This window comes from Hibiscus syriacus, unplaced genomic scaffold (genome assembly GCF_006381635.1).
Source record: "Hibiscus syriacus cultivar Baekdansim isolate YM2019G1 unplaced genomic scaffold, ASM638163v2 tig00110348_pilon, whole genome shotgun sequence".
NCBI lineage: Eukaryota > Viridiplantae > Streptophyta > Magnoliopsida > Malvales > Malvaceae > Hibiscus > Hibiscus syriacus.
This window is the reverse complement of record NW_024062699.1, coordinates 2066378-2089631: the sequence shown is the minus strand read 5'-3', so window position 1 is coordinate 2089631 and position 23254 is coordinate 2066378. Positions and strand designations below refer to the sequence as shown.

Sequence of the window (23254 nt, the reverse complement as noted above, 5' to 3'; positions counted from 1 at the left end):
AACATATAACATTATTATTTAATTTTTATTTTCTTTATTTAAATAAATAAAAATTAATTAAAAATAAAAGAAATGATAGACCTAAAGTACCCCTCTACCCCCACATGTCTCAGACTCTTCTTCTTCATTCCCTCCTCACTCTTTTTCCTTCTTCACTCTGTAACTTAATCCCTCGTCTGAGTCGATCCTACAAGAACTGAACTTATTAGCCTTCATTTTATCCCTCGTCTGACCGATCCTCCGGGGAGGGTTTTGTCCTGATTGATGGAATTCACAACAATGAGTTCATCAAAAGAATACCTCGAATCATCAAACGACCGTCTTCCGAACCCGTAATTAGCAATTTTTGATTGGGCTTCTCTTTATTGTGTTCCTAAGGACTTCTCGACTGGTAATCTCGCCAACCCACATCCAATTCTACTCTTTTTAAGATTTTGTTTCTGCTTCCATTTTTGAAATTTCTTGCTGGAAACTGAAGCGGCTGACCAGAAACTCCCAACAATCTCTTTGAAATCTCGGCCGAAAGTTTTCTTCTTTCGTTAATCAAGATCTATATTGTCCTTCATGGGCTTTAGCTCCTCTTCTTGACACAGTTCCTTTTCGTATTCTTCCACAAAAGCTCGCCGATTGCGATCATGAGGTTCGATTTTTAACCTCAGTTTTTTCTATTTTAATGTATGTCATAACTACTTGAAGACACTCAGCCTCAAAATCAAATATAATGGCCCAACAGTAGCCCAAACAAGTTGGCCCGTTCCAAGCCAAACCCTAGCAGTTTCTCTCTCACCAGCACCGCATCTCCAAGTAACCCAGGTTCCCCACGCTGCACGCCACCAATCCCGACTCTTTCGGCGCAATGAGGGCACGAAGATCCTTCAATAACAACCCACAACCAATTATTTCGGTGCAACAGCAAACCAATAGCAAATATCAGTTTTTAACTAGGAATCAAACTCCCAAAAATAGGGTGGCTTGAATATTATAAATAGCATGTAATCCCTAATGTAATTTGGTTTTACAGAGTTGATAGGCAATAAAAAGCAGAAATTACAAGCAAATCATATCCATTCCGAAGCACTTATATTTCGAAAAAAGGTAAAAATCGTACCTTTGCATGTTATTTTCGTGCCTTTTTGTGTTTTGATTCAAGAGTAACTCCGAAAAAAACGTCTTGAGCCAATGACCAAGAGGGAGATTTCGAAGTTTTTGACTTCAGATCTACGTTCCCCAGAGGTTTTCTTTTGCAAAAACAAACATTTTGTAAACTGAGGGTACGAAGAGCTCTTTAAAAATCAATTTTTTTTCGAGTATTGCCGCAGATGAATGGCGGCCGGCGCCGTTGGCCGTGTTCTGGGTTTTCATGAACCCAGGCGGTGGCCGGTTCTTCATAATGAAGAACAGAAGAGAGCATTTGCTCTGAGGAGAAGAGATGAGTCGGTTTTTGAGATGGAAAATGAAAGAATTAGAAAAAATTTTGGCTTGTATATTAAGCCCATTCGACCCGCTTGGACCGTGACCCGACCCGCGTGTTCCCTCAGACCCGCATGTTTTTTAAAACGCAAATGGAGCAATCTCATTTTTGGTCCCTCGCAGATTTAATGCATTTATTTGGCCCTAAATCCTAATTTAAGCCCTGATTCTCTCTAAATTTGGTCATGTAATTCGATTTTCCTTTCAATTCAATCCCCCACATTTGACTGTAAATCTCAAACTCTCTTTAAATTGGCCCACAATTTTCTTTCTGTTTACATTTTAGTCCTTGTTATGTGTATTTAACTATACCGCTTATTATTTATTATTTCGTTTCCTTTTTATCCTTTCCGTTTTTTGTATTTATTATACTTTTTAGTATCTTATTATTTTTTTTATATATAAACATATTGTTTATTTTTATTTATTGTCACTAACGTGTGTATATATATCTTATTTAGTTTCCTCTTTATTATTATTGTCTACGTACATATTTAGTTATCTTTTCCCATTATATATATTTTTTACTATTACTTAATTATTTTTATTTATTAATCTTATGTATATGTATATTTTCATTTTATCGATTTTCCTATTATCTTTACCTTTGTTATTATTATTTATATCATATTTTATTATATATTACATGTCATTATTTATACATAGATATGTAAATGTATTATTTTTTTATTTACTATGCTTTTTATTATTATATTTTGTTCTATACGTTTATTAACTTTATTTTAATTTCCTACTATTATCTTACTAATATTATATTTTTATATATATCTATTTATATTTTATTATCCCCTAGGCCTTTCTTTTGTCTGCATGTACTTTTTTTTTATATTTTATTTATGTTTTTTTCCCTCTTGATTTATTTAATGCTCATTTACTATTATTATTTTTATCTAACATTTTTGACCTTTTTAATAAGAGTTTCAACCAATCAGAGGTAAGTTCAGGGATCGCTATTTTACCTTTTAAATTAAAGTTACAATTTTTCTTAATTAAGACAACTGGAAATTATATAGTACCGAAAGGGCAGTTCAAGGGTGCTAACCCTTCCTTGACTGTAATCGACTCCCGAATCCGACATATCCTTGATAAGACGCAGATCAGGTAAGAAATAAGGTATCCGATCAACCCATTTTTCATAAAATAAACGATCGGTGGCGACTCCAATCCACATTTTTCAAGTCGAAGCCCAATTCCGGGGCCCAACCGAAACACGGTTGCGACAGCTTGGCGACTCCGCTGGGGACACAGGTAAGTGAGTCAGGCTAAGGTAATTTCCAGTTGTCTTTTCAACGAAAAGGGTAAGTTTAAATTTTAAGGTAACATTTCGATCCTTATTGCTTACTTTTGATTATATTTTTTCGCGTAAATAGTTGTACTAATCGTTTTCTCAATGATTTCAGCCCTTAAAGTCTTTTTTCATCTAAGGCTCTAAACCCGAGCTCCAAACCCGTTTTAAGTGGGGGTGAAAGCGACGCATTCGTGTGAATTTATTCACCGCATATGCCTAGCAAGTAGCCTTCGGGATTCATATACCTTATGTCTTCGTGTGAATTTATTCTCCGCATAGACATAAGGGAATGTGTCCCCTCGAGTTTAACTTAGTCCACACAAGCCTGTGATGGGTTTAGGACTAAGGGTCTGGTAAGCCCAAGGGGGCACCAGCAAGGAGAACTCGGGTACCGTTTTTAGAACCTAAACCAGGAGACTTCGAAGAAATAGAGCCTACCCCAAAACCACATTCCAAAACCTAGGACAATTCTTTCCTAACCATTTGTTTTTCCTTACGTTTTTATTACCATTTATTTCTTGTTATTTTTATTTATTTCCATTTATTTTTATTTTACTAACCGTTTGCCTTTGTGTTTGTTTTTAGCATTTGCATCATAACAAAAGGCCATTGATCCCTAAAAGACGTTCATTACGTACAAAATAATCTGAATTAATGGATAAGGTGTTGTAATACAAGAGATTAAAAACCCTAAGGTACGACTATGGTCCGAGAAGACTCAGAAGGAAAAGGGAGACAGTCTTCAAGACAGCTATGTGTCAGAGCTGGTTAGCTACGCCTCAATCAGCCTAAAGCAGAATGACATACAAGAGCTCCGGGACATCTGGGACAGTTGGAAGAATGAGGTGAAACAGAAGTTCAGCCAACGGTACGGTGATGTTGCACTTCTGCTTCATGTTAAGATTGATGAGCCCTTAATTAGAGCCTTGGTTCAATTTTGGAACCCGGGATACAGTTGCTTCACCTTTAACCGGGAAGACATGGTGCCCACCATAGAAGAATACACTACACTGCTGCATTGTGAAAACATCAAACTCGAGCGGGCCTACCTTAAGCACATTAAAAGTCAACCTTTCAAAATGCATTAGCTAAGGTTGCCGGAGTTGATGAAAAATGGGTAACTGACCGAGCTCGATGTAAGGGTAGTGGAGAAGGAATCGCTTGGCTTCATATCAAACAACTAATGAAGCACCATCCCGATGAGTGAAAGACAATAGACCTGTTTGCATTAGGTCTGTATGGTCTAATTTTATTCCCAAAGACCTTGGGATACATCGATGCCACCGTAGTGGAGCTATTCGAACAACTCTCGAGAAGAGTCAATCCAGTACCTGTCATCTTGGCTGAGACCTTTTGATCTCTCAATCATTGCCGAAGAACTGGCGGAGGAAGATTCACCGGGTGCATTCAGCTCCTTCAAGTCTGGATTCACAGCCACTTCTGGAAGACTGACGGGGTTGCCTACCGCCGTTTCAGCACCACCTATTCACCTCTAGGTGAATTTATTACCTTAAAATGACATGAAGGCGCTTCGAAAGAAAAATGGATGAAGGTCTTTACGCATCTTCAAGACCGAGATATTGTCTGGAGAGCCCCTTGGTTATTCCTTAGTGATGTTCTTTTTCGATGTGGTGACTCCGACACTGTGACCTTACTTGGACTTTGGGGAGCAGTCGGGTATGCTCCGCTATTAGCACTTAGACAATATGGAGCACGTCAGTTTGTCCCAGCAACGTGCGGGTTGGCTAGGTCAGAGTTTGAGTATCACGGCGATAGCTATAAGAAGATGATCAAAGAAGCAGCCGATTCTTGGAGAAAAGTATTCCGGATGGATGTTGTAGCTGCCAGAAGCATGCTCACTCCGGATTATGTGGAGTGGCGAAGATTGAGAAAGAATGACAACATCCCTGTGCCAAACTGTGATGACACCCGAACCATGGAAGAACATCTCAGGCATGTCCCTTCTGAACTCGAGATAGCCAAGACCGAGTTTGAAGCCGTGAATAATGAGCTGAAGCAAAGGATAAAGGAACTGGAAGCTGAACGTTATCAGTGGAAGCTTGATGCTGACTCTCAGAAAGATCGGGCAGAAAAATTGGAAAAAGAACAAAAAAGAGTCCGTTTTGAGCTTGAAGACTTGAGAAAGGGGTATCAAGATAAGGTCAAGGATAACTCCAAGTTGAAGGTAACCTCTGAATACTGGAAAGACGAAGCTCATAGCCTGAAAAAGAAGTTTGAGGGGCCTGATGAGAAAGCTTGGAAGGAACAGATGAAGACTGCCCAAAGACGCTTGGCAGATAGTCAATATCAGAACCAGCGCTTGAGAGTTCGGGTAGCTGACTTAGAAAGACAACATGAGAAAGATGGAAAGACAATAGCTGAGTTAGAAGCTATTGTAGATGGGTTCAAGAGGCAAGCAAACGAGCTTCAGATAGTGCCTTTCGACGGAGGATTACAATGGCGTTTCCGTTGGGAACAAGCACAACGAAGGGTGAGGGCCCGAGACGCAACCATCTGAGATTTCCTGGATCAAGTGCAAAAAGCAGCCCGTCATCTTCACGGCCTAGCAAGGGAAGCTGGTGTGGTTCGACAAGGCATTCAACCAGTGACAGATGAAGGCAGAAGACTTGTCAACCTATTGGAAGCTGTTCGGGGTCTAGAGGATTTAGTCCGAATGTACCTTTAATCTGTTTTTATGTCTCTTAAAAGATAAGACATTTTTGTCTGAACAAGGGTTATTTATAATAATGAACACTTTTCTGGATCAATGCCTCCAATTGCATACATCATGCATCGCATTTCTTGCATCTTATATTTCATGTATGTTATTTTATATTTTTTCCATGTTTTTACATTCGTATTAACTAACAGAACATGTCTCAGACACCGAGCTTACCACCACAAGCATCAGATACACATCACCCGCACAATACTCGAGCAAAAAAGAGACAAATGGAAGCCAGAATGGAGAAGATCGAAGAGCACATGGCAAGACTTCAAAAGGAACTAGAAGATAAGATGGCTCAGAACAGTGAAAGTACTCTTGAGTCCATCAAGAAAAATCAGGAGTCCTTGGTCGACCAAATCGTAGCCAAGTTGTCGGGTTTACAGCAAACTAGTGCATCAGGGGGTATTTCTTCCGAGGGAGTGGCCATACCACCAACCCCGCAAGTGGTTATCTCACCCGGAATATTACCCGGGGACGCATCTGCTACTAAAGGGAAAGTAGCACTACCCGGGGACTCATTCGTTACCAAAGCGAAAGTTGCACCTGCTGCGAAGATGCAAACTTCTACAATCGTCCCTGATGATCATCCGGATGATTATCATGTCCCAGACTTTGATGAGGAAGATAAAGCTAAAAAGATGGAAGAAAAGATAAAAATATTAGAAGATCAAATAAAGATGGTCCAGGGAGACCATGATTATTATGGAGTGGACGCAATGGAGCTGAGCCTAGTTCCAGACCTGGTGCTTCCACCAAAGTTTAAAGTTCCGGAGTTTGAGAAGTTCGACGGGAACAGTTGCCCTTCAGCCCATATCACTATGTTCTGTCGCAAGATGACAGGATATGGCGGGAATGACCAGCTCCTGATCTATTGTTTTCAGGAGAGCCTGTCCGGTTCAGCTATTCGGTGGTACAACCAGCTTAGCCGAACTCATATCAAGACGTGGAAAGACTTAGCCAAGTCTTTCTTGGAGCAGTATAAGCATATCAACGATATGAGACCAGACCGGGTCATGTTACAAAGCCTAGAGAAGAACACAATGAGAGTTTTCCGACAGTACGCACAGAGATGGAGGGATTTATCTGTGCAAGTTCATCCACCCTTGGATGAAAAGGAAACAAGAAAGCTATTTGTACAGACCTTGAAGGCACCTTACTTCGGGCATTTGGTAGCAATCACGTCGGGAAGTTTCTCAGATTTAGTCATGGCCGGTGAAATGATCGAGTTGGCCATTAAACAAGGAAAGATTGAGGGAGGAGACTCCAGTAAAAACCTCCCATGAAGAACAAGAGCGAGAGATCAACAATGTAAACACCTACAGTGTCAGCAAAGGGGTTACGATCTCAAGCTCAAATTCCACAGCAGCTGTACCATCCGGTACTTCTAGACAGAACCAGAGAGAACCAAGAAGAGAAAGAGAAAGGGAACAGTTTGACCCCATTCCCATGACGTATAAAGAATTATACCAACAGCTCTTCGACACTCATGCAGTGTCGCCTTATCCTATGAATCCAATAAATCCCCCTTACCCGAAATGGTATGACGAGAGTGCTCACTGTGAATACCATGGCGGTGTGCAGGGGCATTCGATTGAAAGTTGTCTCGCATTCAAGAGACTTGTGCAACGAATGCGTAACAAGAATTAGATCACTTTCAACTCCGGAGCACCAAACGTCGCCCAGAATCCCTTGCCCAATCATCAGGAGACAGGAATCAATGCCGTTACTACCGAAGGGGGCAGGAAAGTTAAATTGAGTGTTTCAGAGGTCAAATCTCCTTTGGCTTGGGTATGGAGCCAAATGGTGAAGGCAGGGCTTCTTGCAGATACGACAGAAAATGAAGATGGTAACCATTGTTGTTACCACAACGAAGAAGGACATAAAGTACAAGATTGCCCAGAGTTCAGATCGTTAGTCCAACTCATGATGAACCAGAAAGAGCTGGAGTTTTACGAAGAAATTCAAGATTCTTTGGAAGCAGATGTTTGTGCCACCGGAGAATCATCAGATAGAAAATTTGGTAGGGGTAGTCCTTTGATAATTACCCCTAAGGCAAGCATGACAGTGACAACACCCGCCAAGGTGATAATCTCCGCACCTCGGCCTTTTCAATATAAGGACAGTCGGCAAGTGCCATGGAAGTACGAGTGTCAGGTGAGTACTTCCGGAGGAGGTAATAGTAAAGTGGGGCAAAGACCACTGGAGCTGTTTAAAGGAGATGTATTAGTTGTCAATGAACCTATAAAGGAGGAAGAAGCTAAAGAGTTCCTCAAGATCTTGAAGCACAGCGAGTACAACATTGTAGAACAGCTCCACAACTTACCTACACGTACTTCAATGCTAGCACTATTTTTAAGCTCGGAAGCACACCGAGAAGCGTTGTTGAATGTCCTTAATCAAACGTTCGTGCCACAAGATATACCAATCAGCAAGATGGATCGACTGGTGAACAATATTCAAGCTGATAATCTCATCTCGTTTTCAGATGATGAGATTCCATCCGGAGGAAGAGGCCGAACAAAGGCGTTACATATTACTACCTACTGTAAGGGGCACGCTTTACCAAGTGTCTTAATCGATAATGGTTCAGCCCTGAACGTGATGCCTTCGATTACATTGAAGAGGCTACCAATCGATACCTCTCATTTAAGAGCTTGTCAGAATGTGGTCCGAGCATTTGATGGGACCAAAAGAGAGGTAATCAGAAAAATCGAGGTACCATTGACCATCGGACCAGCCACCTATGATGTTGAGTTCCTTGTGATGGATATCATGCCGTCCTATAGCTGTCTTTTGGGAAGGCCATGGATTCATCAAGCAGGTGCAATACCCTCCACGTTGCACCAGAAAGTTAAATTTGTTATTGACGGAGCCTTAGTAACTATCAACGCTGAGGAAGATATCGTGGCAAGCGTGACCACGGAGGCTCCATACATCGAAGTAGACGAGGAAGCGGTAGAATGTTCGTTCCGCTCCTTGGAGTTTGTGAATGCCACATTTGTGGCGGAAGGAAAGAGAATCCCAAGACCTCGACTCTCCAAATGCACAAGGATGGAGATCAAGCAAACCCTAGGCCGAGGCGCCAGAACCGGGAGAGGTTTTGGGAAATATTTGCAAGGGATGATCAATCCTGTCATTCCTATCTCAAAATTAGACCAATTTGGGCTCGGTTTTCAGCCCAGTTATCATGAAAAGAGAAAGGAGATCCAAAAGAACCGGGAGAGAAGATTGGCCAGATTGACTGGGAACGAATTTCAATGGAAGCCCATGACATTCCCGCCGCTTTTCAGAACATTCAAGTCAGGTGGTTATGTGTTTGAGACCACCACATCCGAGTTAGAAACGGCTCTGGAAGATCTGAACGTTAATGCCGTGACCACAGAAGATGTTGACAACAGAGATAGATCCAGGATATGCCTTCTGCCACATGGGTTCGTGCCTAGCAGTTGGTCGGTGGAAGAACTACCTGTGGTTTACAAGAATCTTTCAGAGTAATATTCGAACTATCCCTATTTGCCTATACCCGGGGCAATAGGTGATCTTTTGTAAGGGTGAATAAATGTTTTGTTTAAGTTTAATAAAGGATGCATTTTTGTTTTCCATGGCAAACAAATTTTTCTTTTATTCATTTTCTATCTCCTTCATTCCAGTACTTCATTTCCAATTACTCTCAAAGTTAGTTCTTGACCATTCCGTGTGGGATATTATCCTCTCACACATACACATCTTCCTCCTTTCAGGTTCCCAGATAACGATAATGTGGGCACTAATGACCCTGATCCGGAGGTGGATTTTAAATCAACCATTTGTCTTGGGGTATCTGAAGAATGTGATAAGGAAGAAGAGTACAACTTGCCTACCGAATTGTTGAGAATGATAGAAAAAGAAGAAAAGCAAATACTGCCACATGAGGAGGCGATCGAAATCTTAAATTTGGGCACTGAGGAAGATCGAAAGGAGGTTAAAATCGGCACAACTCTTTCGACTGAAGCAAGAAAAAACCTGATAGCCTTACTTCAGGAGTACGAAGATGTGTTTGCTTGGTCGTATCAAGACATGCCAGGACTAGACACAGATATGGTAGTTCACAAACTGCCAATCAAACCAGAATTCAAACCAGTGCAGCAAAAACTGAGAAGAATGCGACCAGAAATGCTCTTTAAGATCAAGGAAGAAGTCAAGAAGCAATTTGATGCCGGTTTTCTCCAAGTGGCCAAATACCCTGAGTGGGTGGCCAACATAGTGCTTGTGCCGAAGAAGGACGGGAAAGTACGCATGTGTGTCGATTACCGGGACCTTAATAAAGCCAGTCCCAAGGACAACTTTCCTCTGCCACACATAGACACTCTGGTGGACAATACGGCCGGGAACGCCTACTTTTCATTCATGGATGGATTTTCGGGGTACAATCAGATCAAGATGCATCCCGAAGACATGGAGAAGACCACTTTCGTCACAATGTGGGGAACTTTCTGTTACAAAGTGATGCCTTTCGGATTAAAGAATGCTGGGGCAACATATCAGAGAGCTATGGTGACCCTGTTCCACGACATGATGCACAAAGAAATCGAGGTTTATGTCGACGACATGATTGTCAAGGCACAGACCGAGAGTGAACATGTCAAGAATCTGAGGAAGCTCTTTCAGAGATTGAGAAAGTTCCAGCTGAGACTAAACCCTAGCAAGTGTACCTTCGGGGTAACATCTGGAAAACTACTAGGCTTTATAGTCAGCAGGAGAGGCATACATGTCGATCCTGATAAGGTTAAGGCTATCCAGAATCTACCTCCACCACGAACCCAAAAAGAAGTCCGAGGTTTTCTAGGCAGACTAAACTACATAGCTCGGTTCATCTCTCAGTTAACCGACAAATGTGACCCCATCTTTCGTCTCCTCCGAAAGAATAGCCCTGGAGCATGGGATGAAAACTGTCAAATTGCATTTGAGAAGGTAAAAGAGTACCTGTCCCACGCTCCTGTCCTGATGTCCCCTATCCCAGGAAAACCTTTGTTTTTGTATCTCTCCATATTCGAGAGCTCCATGGGGTGTGTCCTGGGTCAACACGACGAGTCTGAGAAGAAGGAAAGAGCCATCTACTACTTAAGCAAGAAGTTCACCGATTGCGAGGTCCGATATCCCCCTATTGAGAAGGTTTGTTGTGCCCTGGTCTGGGCTACAAAAAGACTTCGGCAATACATGTTGTATCACACCACTTGGCTAATTTCCAAGTTAGACCCACTAAAATACATGATGGGTGTACCTGCTCTATCCGGAAGATTAGCCCGATGGCAGATGCTTTTGTCTGAATTTGACATCAGATACGTGAGCCAAAAAGCAGTAAAAGGCAGCGCCATATCCGATTTTTTGGCAAGCAGAACTGATGAGAGCTATGAGCCGCTGGACTTTGATTTCCCAGATGAAGACTTAATGGCCATATCTTTAGAGGAAGCAAGCATTTCAACGGACAGTTCCTGGAGAATGCACCTCGATGGGGCATCAAATGCACTAGGACATGGCATCGGGGCAATCCTAGTCTCCCCAGAAGGGAGTCACTACCCGTTTACCAGCAGACTGAACTTTGATTGTACCAATAACATGGCAGAATATGAAGCCTGTGTCTTGGGAATTCGGGCTGCACTGGGACAAAATATAAAGACTTTGCGGGTGTATGGAGACTCAGCCTTAGTAATCTATCAGCTCCGAGGAGAATGGGAAACTAAGGATATAAAACTGTTAGAATACCGGAGACTAGTGCTGGATCTACTCGAAGAGTTCAACGAAGTCACCTTCCACTACGTGCCTAGAGAAGAAAATCAGATGGCGGACGCTTTAGCTACATTGGCAGCCGTATTCAGGGTTGGTGGGGAGTCTGAAATGATGCCAATCAACATGCAGTCGTATGAGTACCCAGCTCATTGTTACCAAATTAAAGAAGTAAAAGACACTAAGCCTTGGTACTACGACATTCGGCAGTATATTAAGCATCGGAGTTATCCAGAAAAAGCCACTGAAATCGAGAAGAGAACCCTTAGAAGGTTGGCAGCTGGATACGTCCTTGACAGAGAGGTTTTATACAAGAAAAGCCATAACCAAGTCCTGCTAAGGTGCGTCGATGCTGAAGAGGCAAAAATGATAGTGGAAGAAGTACATGATGGAGTTTGTGGAGCACATGCAAATGGGCATATGATGTCAAGACAAATAATGAGATGCGGATATTTTTGGTCCACACTAGAAAGCGATTGCATCAACTATGCTAGGAGATGTCATAAATGTCAGATTTATGGAGACAAGATAAATATTCCACCCCATCCGCTTCATGTAATGACGTCACCATGGCCTTTTTCTGTGTGGGGCATGGACGTTATCGGGCAAATCCATCCGAAGGCTTCGAATGGTCACCGGTTCATTCTCGTAGCAATTGACTATTTCACGAAATGGGTAGAGGCTGCGTCATACGCCAGTGTCACTCAATCCACTATTTGCAAGTTTCTGAAGAAAGAAATTATATGTCGGTATGGTCTACCCGAAAGGATTATCACCGATAACGCAACAAACTTGAACAACAAGATGATGAGTGCTGCTTGCGAACAGTTCAACATAAACATCACAATTCCACTGCTTACAGACCAAAGATGAACGGAGCAGTAGAAGCAGCAAACAAAATATTAAGAAGATAGTGGAGAAAACAACTGAAACTTACAAAGACTGGCATGAGAAGTTGCCTTTTGCTTTGTTCGCTTATCGAACCTCGGTACGAACTTCGACTGGGGCAACTCCATTTTCATTAGCCTATGGAATGGAAGCGGTGCTACCCATTGAAGTCGAGATTCCGTCCCTCAGGGTCTTGTCAGAAGTTAAACTGGATGATGCAGAGTGGGCACAATCCAGATATGATCAGCTTAATCTGATAGATGAAAAAAGACTGAAAGCCATTCATCATGGTCAAATCTATCAGAAACGAATGATCCGAGCACATGACAAAAAGGTGCGTCCAAGAATATTCCGCGAGGGAGATCTGGTGCTAAAAAGAATTTGGCCAGTCCAGAAAGATGCCCGAGGAAAATGGACGCCAAATTGGGAAGGACCTTATGTCGTGAAGAAGGTTTTCTCCGGAGGAGCCCTTATCCTGGCTGAAATGGACGGACCTGAGCTGCCACATCCCATTAACTCGGACGCAGTCAAGAAATACTTCGCTTAAGATGAAAACCCGAGAGGGCGTCCTAAGATAAAAAAAAAACGTTTAGGGTGAAAACCCGAAAGGGCGCCCTAAATTAAAAAAAGAAAAAGAGGAAAAAAGAAGAGAAAATAAGGTGGGTTCAAGGTGAAAACCCGCAAAGGGCGTCTTGCAACCAAGGATGGGTCCAAGTTGAAAACCCGAAAAGGGCGATTTGGATATTAACAGTGGAAACATCCCGGCACATGAATCTTCTACGAACTCAACAAATCGGAGAAATGTTGCACCCTCCCAAACGTTGTCGCATTTTCAAAGATCCTTTGGCAAAGACTGCATTCAAAGTCACCAAAAGACTTTTCAGCTCAGAAGTGCCCACGTTATCGAGATCTAAGACATTCATTTACACATCATTGTGTATTCGTCTTCTAGAATGTTTGCCATGTATTATTTGTTCTTCTCCTCCCTTATGAATAAAGACCATCTTTCCTCCAATTCCTTTCGAGCATCTTGAATTAGATTTAAACCTAATGGTTTATTTATTTTTATGAAAGATAATCGTATATTACTGTACAAAGATTCATTGAAAAGTACAGGTACCCAGAGGCCGATCAAGACTCATGCACATGCTTGAGATGGTTGAGGAGCATTTCAAAAAAAAAAAAAAAACCAGAATGTGCACATCAGACTCAGACATTTGAAGAATTCAAGATCAGAGATCGGAACTTCAAGCCCTCAAAATCAAGAGTCAACAACGACAGGCCACCGGAAATCAAGATTTCTCTCCAGAGCCCAGAATAACATATGTTACCCATACATTTTAGGCATACCTAAGAGCATGACATCCATAACATCGCATATATGCATATCTTTGCAGGTTTTACCCAGAGCCAATTTCAACTTCACAACGAAGGATATTGGACTCTAGACAACGCAAGTTCAACTTCACGACGAAGGGACCGCTGGTTGTCAACAAACATTGCTCAAATTTAGAGCCAATTTCAACTTCACCACGAAGGATATTGGACTCTAGACAACGCAAGTTCAACTTCACGACGAAGGGACCGCTAGTTGTCAACAAACATTGCTCAAATTTAGAGCCAATTTCAACTTCACAGCGAAGGATATTGGACTCTAGACAACGCAAGTTCAACTTCACGACGAAGGGACCGCTGGTTGTCAACAAACATTTCTCAAATTCAGATCCAATTTCAACTTCACCACGAAGGATATTGGACTCTAGACAATGCAAGTTCAACTTCACGACGAAGGGACCGCTGGTTGTCAACAAACATTGCTCAAATTTAGAGCCAATTTCAACTTCACAGCGAAGGATATTGGACTCCAGACAACGCAAGTTCAACTTCATGACGAAGGGACCGCTGGTTGTCAATAAACAATTTCTCAATTTCAGAGCCAATTTCAACTTCACAACGAAGGATATTGGACTCCAGACAACGTAAGTTCAACTTCACGACGAAGGGACCGCTGGTTGTCACCAAACATTTCTCCATTTCAGAGCCAATTTCAACTTCCCAACGAAGGATATTGGACTCCAGACAACGTAAGTTCAACTTCACGACGAAGGGACCGCTGGTTGTCAACAAGTAATTTCCCAGTTTCAGAACCAGTTCCAACGTCACAGCGGAGGATATTGGACTCGGAACAATACTTGGATTTCAACTTCACGACGAAGGATTTCCAATTCTCAGGCTCAAATTCACGACGAATGAGCCATATACAATACCAACTTCACAAATAGATTGATCCAACTTCGTGACGAATGGGTCATCTGTAGCACAACCATACCGGAGCTTCGAGTTCAATTTCAACTTCACGACGAAAGGATTTCGTACTCAGGAGCCTCTAGTTTAACTCGACTTCACAACGAGGGAGTCATCTTATATCGACAAACCAGTCCTAATATCGGATTTCAATTCCACGATCGAAGACATTCGATATGACCGAAATTCGTGTCTTTTAATCTTTGCTCTATTTTCGTTACACGATAATGAGCAAAGAGGGGCAGCTGAAGACACTCAGCCTCAAAATCAAATATAATGGCCCAACAGTAGCCCAAACAAGTTGGCCCGTTCCAAGCCAAACCCTAGCAGTTTCTCTCTCACCAGCACCGCATCTCCAAGTAACCCAGGTTCCCCACGCTGCACGCCACCAATCCCGACTCTTTCGGCGCAAGAAGGGCACGAAGATCCTTCAATAACAACCCACAACCAATTATTTCGGTGCAACAGCAAACCAATAGCAAATATCAGTTTTTAACTAGGAATCAAACTCCCAAAAATAGGGTGGCTTGAATATTATAAATAGCATGTAATCCCTAATGTAATTTGGTTTTACAGAGTTGATAGGCAATAAAAAGCATAAATTACAAGCAAATCATATCCATTCCGAAGCACTTATATTTCGAAAAAAGGTAAAAATCGTACCTTTGCATGTTATTTTCGTGCCTTTTTGTGTTTTGATTCAAGAGTAACTCCGAAAAAACGTCTTGAGCCAATGACCAAGAGGGAGATTTCGAAGTTTTTGACTTCAGATCTACGTTCCCCAGAGGTTTTCTTTTGCAAAAACAAAACATTTTGTAAACTGAGGGTACGAAGAGCTCTTTAAAAATCAATTTTTTTTTCGAGTATTGCCGCAGATGAATGGCGGCCGGCGCCGTTGGCCGTGTTCTGGGTTTTCATGAACCCAGGCGGTGGCCGGTTCTTCATAATGAAGAACAGAAGAGAGCATTTGCTCTGAGGAGAAGAGATGAGTCGGTTTTTGAGATGGAAAATGAAAGAATTAGAAAAAATTTTGGCTTGTATATTAAGCCCATTCGACCCGCTTGGACCGTGACCCGACCCGCGTGTTCCCTCAGACCCGCATGTTTTTTAAAACGCAAATGGAGCAATCTCATTTTTGGTCCCTCGCAGATTTAATGCATTTATTTTGGCCCTAAATCCTAATTTAAGCCCTGATTCTCTCTGAATTTGGTCATGTAATTCGATTTTCCTTTCAATTCAATCCCCCACATTTGACTGTAAATCTCAAACTCTCTTTAAATTGGCCCACAATTTTCTTTCTGTTTACATTTTAGTCCTTGTTATGTGTATTTAACTATACCGCTTATTATTTATTATTTCGTTTCCTTTTTATCCTTTCCGTTTTTTGTATTTATTATACTTTTTAGTATCTTATTATTTTTTTTATATATAAACATATTGTTTATTTTTATTTATTGTCACTAACGTGTGTATATATATCTTATTTAGTTTCATCTTTATTATTATTGTCTACGTACATATTTAGTTATCTTTTCCCATTATATATATATTTTTTACTATTACTTAATTATTTTTATTTATTAATCTTATGTATATGTATATTTTTCATTTTATCGATTTTCCTATTATCTTTACCTTTGTTATTATTATTTATATCATATTTTATTATATATTACATGTCATTATTTATACATAGATATGTAAATGTATTATTTTTTTTATTTACTATGCTTTTTATTATTATATTTTGTTCTATACGTTTATTAACTTTATTTTAATTTCCTACTATTATCTTACTAATATTATATTTTTATATATATCTATTTATATTTTATTATCCCCTAGGCCTTTCTTTTGTCTGCATGTATTTTTTTTTTTATATTTTTTTTATGTTTTTTTCCCTCTTGATTTATTTAATGCTCATTTACTATTATTATTTTTATCTAACATTTTTGACCTTTTTAATAAGAGTTTCAACCAATCAGAGGTAAGTTCAGGGATCGCTATTTTACCTTTTAAATTAAAGTTACAATTTTTCTTAATTAAGACAACTGGAAATTATATAGTACCGAAAGGGCAGTTCAAGGGTGCTAACCCTTCCTTGACTGTAATCGACTCCCGAATCCGACATATCCTTGGTAAGACGCAGATCAGGTAAGAAATAAGGTATCCGATCAACCCATTTTTCATAAAATAAACGATCGGTGGCGACTCCAATCCACATTTTTCAAGTCGAAGCCCAATTCCGGGACCCAACCGAAAGACGGTTGCGACACTACTTAAGCTTTCGAAAACGAAAGAATCGATGAACATGATAAGAAAAAATATATATAATTTCAATTTTTTTCTTGTAATTATTGTTTGGAGGATTTGTTTGGGAAATGAAAGGAGGAGAGTGGAACAAGGTGATGAAGAAGGGACTGCAGAGCAAATACTTGAAGGTGAAGGACTTGGGGGAAGATAATGAGGAAAAACGAAGAAGAAGAAGTGGACAACGATGATGAGGAAAAAGGAGAGGAACAAGAGGAAGATAATGAAGATGAAGAAGAACACATGATTTTTGTTGGGCAATGTATCCATGTAGACGTTGTAGGAGCAGTCATAGGAATTTCGGTTGTTGCATAAAATTTCTTTGAAATTGCTTATTTATTTTGTCGAATACATGAGAAATGGAGCTCCATATTTTAAATACCAAGTTTCAACAAATGCATGATATTTACTTATATTTTTCATTTATTATTAAATGGTTAAATTTTTTTATCAAGTGGGTCACAAAAAAGGTATAAGGATTAATCAAGGCCCTAATCATGTGACAATACATATTAGAATGAGTGTAGAGTGTTATATTTAGTGGTATTAGAGTATCAGGTTAAGTCTGTCCTAAGATCGATACCAGTGATGTGCATAAATATATGGATAAAAGGAGTTAAGGGTACTCCTTTATGCTGGGATTATAAATATATTCTCCGCTTTTATCATTGTAGGATAGTAGATGACTAGTGAACTCGACAAAAGCCAGGAAACTTGAAACAAGAGCTAGGCCTCCCTCTCCAATGATTTAGAAGACGAGTTTATTCCAGATTTTAAGGAGACATCGACGCGATGAGAGTCACATATTTTCAAATTTTAAATACGATATTATAGAGAATTGCGAGAGTCATCCCATGAGTTCAGCTTGCACTTGTTGCTCTCCCTTCTCCGGTTCCGACACCTGAAATTTCAGTGGAACGCCTTAGGAGTTGTAAAACTATAGAGTTTTATGAGTCTATAGTCTTCATAGATCGCGTTCACGTCATGACTTCTACGGTTGGGTAATGGATTTCTTGTCACGCCAGGCGAGTTAAATTCTAGATTCCTAGTATTAATCAAGTTTTGCACAACTTTCTTAAAAACAAGACAATTCTCAATGGAATGCTCTGTTATCTCCACATGATATTCACAATGTGAACTTAGATCATACTAACGTGGATATGAAGGTCGAAGGGGGTGGGGTGGTATGGACGGACCACGTCTGCCTTTAGTAATTCTTTATATATCTCACCATATGGAACTGGTAGTAGTGTAAAAGATATCCTTTAAGCCTCCCTCCTTGATCCTTTAAATTCATTTCTACGAGTTTGTATCGACCTTCTTAACCTTCGATTGGGTGATTGTGACATTCTTCAAAACATTCTTAATATAAGTGCTTGTGTTGTTCTCCTCATTATCATTATTCTTGTACATGAGCTTTTTCAAGTTGGAGCCTTCCCCTCCATCAATTTTGTTACTTTTTAATAGCGTTCTCAATTAGTTCCCCAAAGATAATAAGTTTGGCAAAGTTTTTGGTAACATTTCCTAGCATATGTCCCAAGTATGGGGTCTTTAAAGTGCTAATAAAGATCACGATGGACTCTTTCTCAAGTAACGGGAGATGGACTTGTGTAGCCATGCCGCCTCCATCTTTGATAACAAGTAAAAATGGGTAGCCCTTAAACTAAGAGAACAACAATAGGATAAGCTGCCAGAGACCCTTCATGGATTTTGTCTCCTTACACTCTTAGGTATCCTCATTTTCTTTTAATTGTTTTCTATAATTTTTCTAAGGTTCATTTCTGGTTCATTGATGTAATAATTTGCATGGAGACTGGACTCGAGGATGTTTCTATCTTGTTGAGGGATCTGCCACGCTGATACTCATCAAATTAAAAATCTTGGCATGTCAAACTACGCGATGGTTCTTTTTTATACATCATTGAAGTTTAGGTCGGGTGATTCCTCAGTCCAAGGTCAGGAAATAATTGCGTTTTATATAAGAATTGACAGTGGTAGGATTCGAACTTAATATTATAAACTCAAATTTTCTAATCCCAACCATTTGTACTAACACTTATTGGCTCTATCCAGTGGTTCATGGGTACTACTAAAACTTGATATTAAGTAATGGATGTTGTTACGGTAATTACGAATATTGCAGTCTAGCCATAATAATTTCGAATGACACATTTATCATTATATAATGACCACTATTTTGATAACCGATTGATGTTTAAATCTCATATCTTCTTATTTTTGAATCAAAGGTGGTTTTTTTTTTCAGGCATGAAGATGGTGGTGTGGTGGTGGAAGTTGGTTTCAATGAAACCAAGTTCAGAGTCGGAGACGTTGTCGGCTTGGGTTATGTTGTCGGATGTTGCAAAAGCTGCCGACCATTCGACACGGATAATGAACAATACTGTCTCAAGAAGATTTGGTTGTACAACGATGTCTACACCGATGGAAAACCCACACAGGGCGTCTTTGTCGGTTCCATGATGGTTGATCAAAAGTGAGAATCAACAACAAAAATGTGCTCCACATATAATAATCATTGTTGGATTGTTACATGCTCATTTTTGAGTGTTTTTCTTAGGTTTGTGGTGAAAATCCCAGATAAAATAAACTCAGAACAGGCGCCACCGCTGCTGTGTGCGGGGGTGACCGTTTACAGTCTATTGAAGCACTTTGGTTTAATAAGGAGTGAGTTGAGAGGAGGGGTATTGGGACTCGGAGGAGTGGGGCACATGCGGTGAAAATAGCCAAAGCCATGGGACACCATGTGACTGATCAACTCGTCTGATAAGAAAAAACTGGAGGCATTAGAACATCTCGATGCCGATGAATACTTGGTCAACTCCGATGCCGAAGGGATGCGAAAGGCAGCCGAATCGATTGATTATATCATCCACACCGTGCCTGTTTTTCACCCTCTCGAGCCTTACATTTCATTGTTGAAACTGGATGGAAAATTGATCCTCACTGGTGTTATTAACACCCCTCTTCAGTTTGTTACCCCAATGACCATGCTTTGTCAGTCTAATTCCCTAACTTTTAACCCTTTCCGAATTTTATATTGTTTTAATTATTTTTCCTCTTACGAATTCCGAACATTTTCCTATAGCTTATGGATTTTATTGAGACAATGACATACTTTTGGTGTATAGGAAGCGGATTACAGGGAATTTTATAGGGAGCATGAAGGAAACAGAGGAAATGCTTAGGTTGTGTAAAGAGAAGGATTTAAGGTCAATGATTGAAGTGGTGAAGATGGATTATATAAACATGGCAATAGTGAGGTTGGAGAAGAACGATGTTCCATACAAATTCGTCGTGGACGTGTCCCGAAGCAACTTGATCTATTAGAATAAACTCCTCTAAATTAAGAATTTATGTACTTTCATCAACAAACAAGTACATGTTTAAATATCACTTTGTTTTCTCCCTTTTGTTGTGTTGTTCAAATGACTCATCACAATTCCTAGACAATAATAATAATAATAATAATAATAATAATAATAATAATAATAATAATAATAATAGTAATAATAGTGATAAGAAGTTATTTTTATTTTAAAATAAAATTTGTATTGTAAAATAATAAAAAATAAGATATATGAGAAAAGAGAGATGTAGAGTGTGTTGACGGACTTCATTGAATTTTATATTTATAGTCGTAAACAATACATGTGAATTGTGTTGTATTGTTACAATCGAGACTGTATTTTGGATTAAATATTACAACACCACTTATATAGATGATGATAATAATAATAAAATCATATTTTATGTATAAAAGTAGGCATTTATATAAATAAATTTTTATAACAACTTCATAATTATAATTTTTTTGTATTATATGATATTGGAATTTTATAACATTTATAACTTTTATATGATATAAAAGAAGGGATTACTTACTATAATCCATTTTTACGTACAACTTCTAAAGACTTATAACAAAATCAACTAAATTAATCTTCATTCGCAACGAAAAAAATCTGTATACATTTCTTTCTCTCTCTCAGTAATATATATATATATATATATATATATATATATATATATATATAGTTATTAACAACGAAAAAATCTTTATACAACTCTCTTTCTCTCTCTCTATATATATATTATATTACATAGGCACCAAATGGCGAGGTAAAAATGTGGTAGACTTTGGTGTCCCTAATATCTCCACTATAATGTTGATAGAGGATGAGTGTATTTTATCGTCTAGTTTTAGTGGTAGTAAAACGTTACATAATTCGTCGGCATAAGAAAAACAAAAGAGTAAACTACACGCATAGTCACGGAAATATAAGATTATTTTATTTTGATCATCCATCTACGAATTTTATAAATTATGTTTATTGAAATCATTTTAATAATGTAATGATCCAATTCACAAAATCAATAGTTAAGTAGTCAAAACAAAATCACGCCTATAATTTAGTGTCTATTCAAGTAGTTTATCCACATTAATAAAGTATCCATAAGAGCAAAAAAAAACGTACCTAAAAAAGTTACGATAATAATAAAAAAAAGTACTTCTTTTTTTAACTTTTTATAATTGAAAAACTCAAAATAGTCCCCTCTAAATTAAGAGCTTTTTTGTTGAGTTTTTCAATTACAAAAGGTTACAAAATAATCATTCAATTTTAAAAAGGAGTAATAAGTTAGTCTCGGATCGTTAAATATTTAACAGTAAATGATGTGACAATTAATAAAATTGATATAATAACAATATAAGTCTAACTTTTATAAGTTTTTAATGAAAATTGGAGTCAAACAACCTTACAATAACTTAGTTAAACCGTGAAAAACACTCAAGTTAGGCCACGAAATGAGAGGTGGAAGGCTGGGGTAGAAATCGCCGATGTTATCGGCAACCTATGACGTTGCTGGTTGAATCCCAGGATGCATACACTCTTTTGTAATGGCTGATGCCATCCATGTTTAATTTAAGTTATGGTCTATCCTTAAAAAAAAATATACTAGAATTTAAGTACCGGTTTATCCTTTAAAAAAGTACTAGTAGTTGGATTAGTGCCATATTTGTAGTTGTCATTGCAAATGTTCGCCATCTTTTAGTATATACTTTATCGTGTATTTGAATGGTAAGTTCTTTCTATGGTATATCATTCATCGCTATCATTCCTACTCTTTCCTCAGCTATAAAGAAGGTAAATTATAGATATGGTCACTTTCGTTAGAGTTTATAAACTTTTCCTCAATGAATTCAAAAACATAAATTTGGTCAATTTTATTTTGTTTTAATTAAGATGTGGTTACTGAAGATTAATGGCAATTAAACCTTTAACGATTTGCTAATGTGGCAAATTTTTATTTTAACACTTGAATTTTAGATAAAATTTAATTATACTTTTTTTATAAATCCAAAGTGGTTTAGGGATAAGTTTACAATTTACCCTATTTTAATATGTTTTTCTTCTTGATTCGCCCTTACGTCGCATACCTTGTCCTATCCGGCGACGAAACAAGGCTGACGATTTGATTTTCCCCTTGAATTCTTATCAAGCAAACGACTGTTGTTGTTCTTGCCCTCCTCTTTCTCCTTTCTGGGTTCTCTTCTTTGTCTTCATCTGGAGTTTTGGCTTTCATTTATGATGCCTTTTTTTTATGATCACAAAATAGAAAATCTGGAAATTGTTGATTGATCCTTTTTTCAAAGAAGGTAATACTTTGATTCTTTTGTTGTTTTATATTAATTTTGTTTAATTCGTTGTTTTTAAGCTGAAGTTACCAAAATTTTCATTCCTGCAGACGAATTATTCATGTGAAACAAACAACATATTGGAGCGTGCAAAATACAGTTCATTGAAAGAAAAGATTTTTCGATCCATTTTTAGTGTTTTTTGATTTGGGGTTTTGATAAATGTCGTCAAATGCTTAATCGGAGATGCAAGAACCCAACATTGACATCGATAAATTGAGTTACGAGATATTTTCAATTCTTGAAAGTGAGTTTTTGTTTGGGTACGATGATCATTAGAAGCTATGGATTCCGAAATCGGTCTCGTCGGCTCCTGAACCACCACCGTTGGTTCAATCGAGTGATGAGAATCCCTCGTCGACAATCAAGAACCAAATAGGTAAAATCTGTATATCGAGCATCAATAGCGGCGGCATGCGAGTCATTCTTAGCGGGAAAGCTTTGGCTCATCTCGAACACGCGTTTAAATCAAAGTCGGGGAATCTGAACGCCCGAATCGCCGATTTTTTCGACGTCACCGCCAGTTCAGACACCAATGGTATCTTCATCACCATGCTTTTTGCCACAAGATATTGTAGCCGCCCGATCTTTATCGCCGAGGAGACGTGACGGTTCCTTGTTGAGAACTCATGGAAGTTCTTTGATGAGAACAAAGCTTGAGCCAAACTTGGTCCCCTGAGGCTGTTTAAAAGGGAAAATCAAATCATCTCCCTGTTTCATCGCCGGATTAGGGACGAGGTGTGCAGGGTAAGAGGGAATCAAGAAG

The 23254-nt window shown here is 39.1% G+C and overlaps 1 long non-coding RNA gene and 1 pseudogene across 2 annotated transcripts; both read left to right on the top strand.

Moving 5' to 3' along the window:
• The first annotated feature begins 117 nt into the window (after positions 1-117).
• LOC120120813 lies at positions 118-17157 on the top strand. Of its 2 annotated transcripts, XR_005515936.1 has the most exons (3): positions 118-391; positions 479-640; positions 16830-17157. It is a non-coding gene; the product is annotated as an uncharacterized LOC120120813 (long non-coding RNA). The 2 variants fall into 2 exon arrangements; XR_005515935.1 differs by having other exon boundaries at positions 118-640.
• Positions 17158-18419: 1262 nt separating this feature from the next.
• LOC120120921 lies at positions 18420-20120 on the top strand (annotated as a pseudogene).
• Positions 20121-23254: the final 3134 nt, after the last annotated feature.